Here is a 6,000-nt window from a genome sequence, read left to right as displayed (position 1 = left end):
AATGAGGTAAGTGTCTAGCCTAGCTTTGGTTGAGGTAATATTTCCTAATAAATGATAAAATTTGCTATATGTGGGGGTGATGTATATGTGAGGTGATGAGCATATACGCATGTGCCATGGTTATTCATGCCCGGGATAGATTCTAGACTATTTTATACCTTGTTTGGTTGTGTGTTCTACTAGTTCTATGTTTTACTCGATTGAATGGCTACGTTAGCACAATAAACCATGCTATAGATAATGTCTAGGTTAAGGATACTTTATTTTAGGCATGATGAGCTATTATTAAGATTGTTTACGTACTTGATTTAGCTGTAGTCACACTTATTGGTATGAACACACATCCGCACATGTTATTTTGTGATATGCCTTAAACTGTTGTATGACTACTTAAGCTTCCTTATTCACTTTAGAGAATATGATTGGACTTTTGATGTTTATTTGCACACAATGATTATTTGGATGATAGATTACATGTTGGGACCGTGGTCATACGTTACACATAGGCAGACATCATATCTACAGACTATATTTGCACATGCATATACCCATGCATGGTTATTTCTCTTTCAATGTGCATTATATATGTTTATCTCTTATTTATATACATACATTCTTGCATATGATTCTCTTATATGGACAGTGGTTATGGCACGTGAGTTGTCCATGTAGTTGAAATAATTATGGCACGAGGTCCTTGCCGTGAGGTTATTGTAATATTATTATCATTATGGCACGTGAGTTATTTGTGCGAGTGGTATGGCTATGGCACGTGAGTTATCGGTGCGAGTGGTATGGTTATGGAAGGTGAGTTATCTGTGCGAGTAGTATGGTTATGGCATATGAATTGTTTGATACATGCTTTAGCCATAGAGCTATACATGCTTGGATTTGGATCCGTCCCTCTAAAGTCAGGTGATCGCCCATGCTAGATTGGGCCCTGAGAGTGTAGGCACATGGATTTGTACTAGGTACATGGATCTGTACCAAGCACATGGATTTGTGTTGGGTTCATGGATTTACATAGTTTGTGTTAAAAGACTAAGACTTGTGTTGGTACATGTATGGTATCGGGCTATAATAAAAAGTTGAGCCTTGGGCATGCATTCACATCCTAGACTCGTGTAGAAACATTCATACATATCATTGACATACGCGCATTCATGCATCTTTCATATGCATGGGACTTGATGGCTGATTGTTGGACACTTGGAGAGTGTCGGGTTTTATATATATGTAAAGTCTGTATCATGCATTGGCACTTAGAGTCATGTTGGAGCATTTGTATAAGTATTATTTGGAAATTGCTAAGAAAATGGACCTTTATCATGCATAGTCCTTGGTAATCATGTATAATATTTGAATTAAGGCTATTTTATGTATATAGTGTTGATACGCGAGTTTGGTACATTTCTACATGCTTTGGTTTTGGTTTTTTGAAAGGCATGCTTATTACCTTCTTCCTGAATTGTGTACCTTATAGTTGACATCCAATGTTATTTGGCCATTCCTTGGATATTTCTCTGTTATTATACATGCTATTGAGCTGCAGATTATATAAAGTGAGTATCGTTTGATTTAAAACCTTGTCACTATTTCACCAAGCTTAGTTAAGATACTTACCGAGTACATGGGGTATGTTGTATTCATACTACACTTCTGCACCTTGGGTGACAATTTTGAAGCTGAGCTGTTGTGGATGACAAATGCTAATATTGAAGATGTACCAGTATTCCAGATGCAAGCTACCACTTTATTCATGGTAGTTTAGGACTTGTAATTCAATTTATGTATATTCTAAATAGATGATGTGATCCTTCTTCAAATCAGTGTTGCATTCAAATTTTTAGTCGATCATAACTTGTACTACTAATCCTTAGGATAGTTGTATTGATTTCTGTATTCCTTTTTATTATTCATTTGATGATTTCCAGCTCAAGTTGTGTTATATGTTGATTAGCTTACCTAGCAGGTTGGGTTACGTGCCATCACGACTTGGTGGGGTTTTAGTCGTGACACACTCGAAGGCACCGTTTTTTGTTAAAAAAAAGTTTTAAAAATAAAAAAAACTAAACTCTAGTCATTTATCAGAATTTAACTAAGATTTCATGTTACAATTCAGCTTTCAGATTTTATGTTATAGTTCAGCTTTCAAATTTTATTGCTTACTTATTAAATTTCTTAAGTTATATTTGTAGCATCCTTATTATAAATGTTTAGTCCAGAAAAGTATTTTCCTTCGCTTAGGGGGTGATAAACAAGACTCACTGCATACCTTTGGAGATACTTAGCCTGTTTGGACTTGTCACGTCATGTGGCAGGCGTTGAGTGTGCAGCTTATGAAGCTCGTGGCTAGTTCTCGGACTTCTTGGATCCATTAGGTAGACTCTATTGATATCTTTTCAGAGGTAGTTGACTAGTTCTAGACCTTCAACTATTTTATTTTTGTTATTCTAGGGGAATGCCCCAAATATATTGTTCTCAGTCTTAGTCCTTAAAGGCTCATCACTTGTCATTGGTGGGTTCAGATTTTCAGATAGTTTTTTTAGACATTTGTTAGTTATTTTTATTAGATAGTATAACTTTAGAGTTATTCATTTTTCGTTTTCTCTAATAACCTTATCAACACTTACAATTAGATAGAACAGGGCTTGCTCGACAGGTAAGAGAGGTTGAGCGCCATCACTTCCCACCTTAGTTTTGGGGCATGACACTGGCCCTCTCAACTGGAAAATAGTGAAATCAATTCCATTATACTGCACAAGACTTAAATTGCGCAAAATCTCATGATACCTAATCCAAGAAATCCTTAGCATAAGCTACGGGATCACCATCAAAATGTGGAGGATCTAACTTCTAGAATTGATCCATCCTCTTCTGCTCGTTAACAGACATAGCAGGCCTAACCTCCATCCTAGCTACAGCAACAGGCTGAACCGTCTCAACTGGTAGAATAACAGCAACTCCCGGAGTCTAAAACATAGCAGTGGCGTTCACCAAATTGTAAGTAGCTGGGGTTTGTGCTCCCCCTCCAGCCTGAGAAGTAGTTGGGGCCATAGGAATAATCCTGGCATGTGGTAAACTATCGAAGTAACCCATAACCTAGATCATAGTCTCTTAAAGCACCGGAGTATCAATGATACCCTCAGGAACCTAAGCTGGACCCAATGGAACAACCTGATTTGGAACCTGGTCCACCACTAGAGCAATGGGTGGCTCCTCAGAAGCAGCTCTAGCACAAGCATGAATAGTTATGGGTTCTCCACCTTTAGGTGTTGCTGCACGTGCCCTACTATAGGCTCTAGCCCTACCTTTACCCCAACCTCTACATCGAGTAGTGGCTGCAGTGTGGGGTGCTGACTCCTACTCAGCATTGTTGATGCATATGTTCTCACCTCTATGAGAGAATAGAAGAGTAAAGATTCAAACTTCAGGATCAGGCAAAGCCGCACGACAGAGAAAGAAGAAAGTGGAGTTTCCTCAATGTCCCATAGCTTCTCAAAGATAAGTATATAATTCTTCATACAGATCCGCAAGACTCTACTAAACATGCTTATGACTTATAGAACTCATGAACCTAGAGCTAGATATAAACTTTGTCACGACCCAAAATTCCCCCAATGGTCTTGATGGTACCTAATATGCTATAGTGTAGTCATATGCATTATGTCCCATCACAGCTAAAACAAACAATTTCATCATGAAATAGCAGTTCATCGGGTTCAGTCAGGAAAATAACCTCAATGAAATCTCAAATGTGGTACAATTAGCTCACAGAGGGGTACAAATAGGAAAAATATCTCAGCTTGAAGCTTAACAATCAATTCAAGGCATGTCATAGCCTAAGCACTATCCCGAGCATATAAATAGTACCGCGGTACATGCATATGGGCTCAACCGCACACATATGCGCCACTCATAGCACGTAGCTATCACAAGTAATTCAGGAACCTAGTGTCTCAACCAAGTTTAGATAAGATACTCACCTAAAGCAAGAAAAATTACTCCTCTAACAAGTCCTTCCCGTGCGTATCGACCTCCGGACGATCTAAATCTAGTCAAAGTAATACAATACCATTATTATATAAATTGATTTCCCATAGTTTTACCCACTTTAATCAAGGAATTTTGAAGGAAAATTTGGGGGTTTTTTCTACACGTTAAGAGAGTGAATTTAGGGATTTGGGTATCGATTCGGACTCGATTTTGCAATCTAATCTTATATTTGGGCTCAATAGGCTGTGGACCATAGAATTTTGGTATTGGTCCCGGGTTTCGAACACGAGGGCCCATGGTTGATTTTGTTGAATTTTGGGGAATTCTTCAAAGATCGAGTCTTTATGGATTGGGACTACTTCTTTAGCATTGGTTAGTGTTTGGATAGATTTGAGTCGGTTAGGGTTGATTTCTCATGGAAATGCAATTTTGGAGCTTTGGACTAGCCCGGATGAGGTAAGTGTCTTGCCTAGCTTTGGTTGAGAAAATTTTTCCTAATAATTTATATTGTTTGCTACATGCAAGGGTGATGTATATATGAGGTGACAAACATATATACATATGCCATGGATATTCATGCTTGTGGTAGATTCTAGATTACTCTATGCCTTATTTGGTTGTATGTTCTACTTGATTCTAAGTATTATTCAGTTAATTGACTACGTTATCACAATAAACCATGTTAGAGCTAATGCTAAGGATATTGGTGCCATAGTTTGAACATGATGAACTAATCTTGATATTTATGCTATGCTTGCCTCGGACGTAAATAACCATATGTTATGAACACACATCCGTACTTATTCTTGTGATGTGCCTTGATTGGGATGTGTGCACTCTGTGACACATATGTGATCCTTGTATGACTACTTGAACTTGATTGCTACAATTGATTTAGCAGCACTCATGCTTTATATGTTGAACAACTATCTGCATTTTATTGTTGTCATGTCCTTGTGCATTTTATTGATAAACTTACTGGCTTATATCTTTGATGGAAATTTGGTATATTTCTGTGTGATAATTATGGTACATGTGGACATGTTGGGTGGATTGATTGGGTGTTATAACGAGGTCTTTGCCTGTGTGATTGTGATAATATTGTGGCACGAGATTTTGTCATGCGATTGTGATGATATTGTGGCACCAGGTATTTACGTGAGATTTGGGGTTTTGTTTGCACATGTGGCATTGTGATTATTGCGCATGTGGCGCAATAAGGTGACATTCTTAATTAGGTGCATACGGCTAAATAAGGGTGGCGTTCTTGGGGAAAATGCACATGTGGCGCAATAAGGTAATAGAGCATATGGAGAAATAAGGGTGGTATTTCTTGATATCGCACATGCAATGAAATAAGGGTGGCATCATTGATTATGTTATGTGATAGTTTGATGGTGATTTTCTTGATGATGATTATGTGGTGGTACGAGGGTGACATTCTTGAATGTGCATATGAATTCTTTATGTTTGTCGTGCATTTTTACATGATTTTTGCATTGCATCTAACATGCTAATCTATGCCTCTATTATTATTTGATGATTTGGTTGTCAATATGGATGTACCTATGTGGAACTGATATCTCATATTTTGTTGAGTTGTCGGTAGCATATAGGATTGACGTGATAAGGAAGTTGTTATTATGCATTGATATATTTGATTCTTGAAAGGTTCTCTCGAATGTGTTATTTTTCAATTGATACGGAATCGGATCATGTTGGGCACATGTTTACGGTCATGTATGAGTATTAGGCACACATATCATATGGTGCACACCTCTTCATGAGCGGGGTTGGCAAGTTGTATTTGTTGAACATGTCTAATTGGTGGAGTTTGTTTATTAACCTATCCAGTTGTGCACCTTTATTGTAGATATTCTTTATTTTGTAATATTCTTTCTAGAGTATTTTCTCTATATTATACATGTTATTGAGCTGCACAGATTCTGCAAAGCGAGTATCTTTTGACTTAAAAATCTTGTCACTACTTCTCAAAGGTCAGCC

This window comes from Nicotiana tomentosiformis, chromosome 4 (assembly GCF_000390325.3).
Source record: "Nicotiana tomentosiformis chromosome 4, ASM39032v3, whole genome shotgun sequence".
Taxonomy (NCBI): domain Eukaryota; kingdom Viridiplantae; phylum Streptophyta; class Magnoliopsida; order Solanales; family Solanaceae; genus Nicotiana; species Nicotiana tomentosiformis.
The sequence above is the reverse complement of the archived record's forward strand: the minus strand, read 5'-3'. Positions refer to the sequence as shown.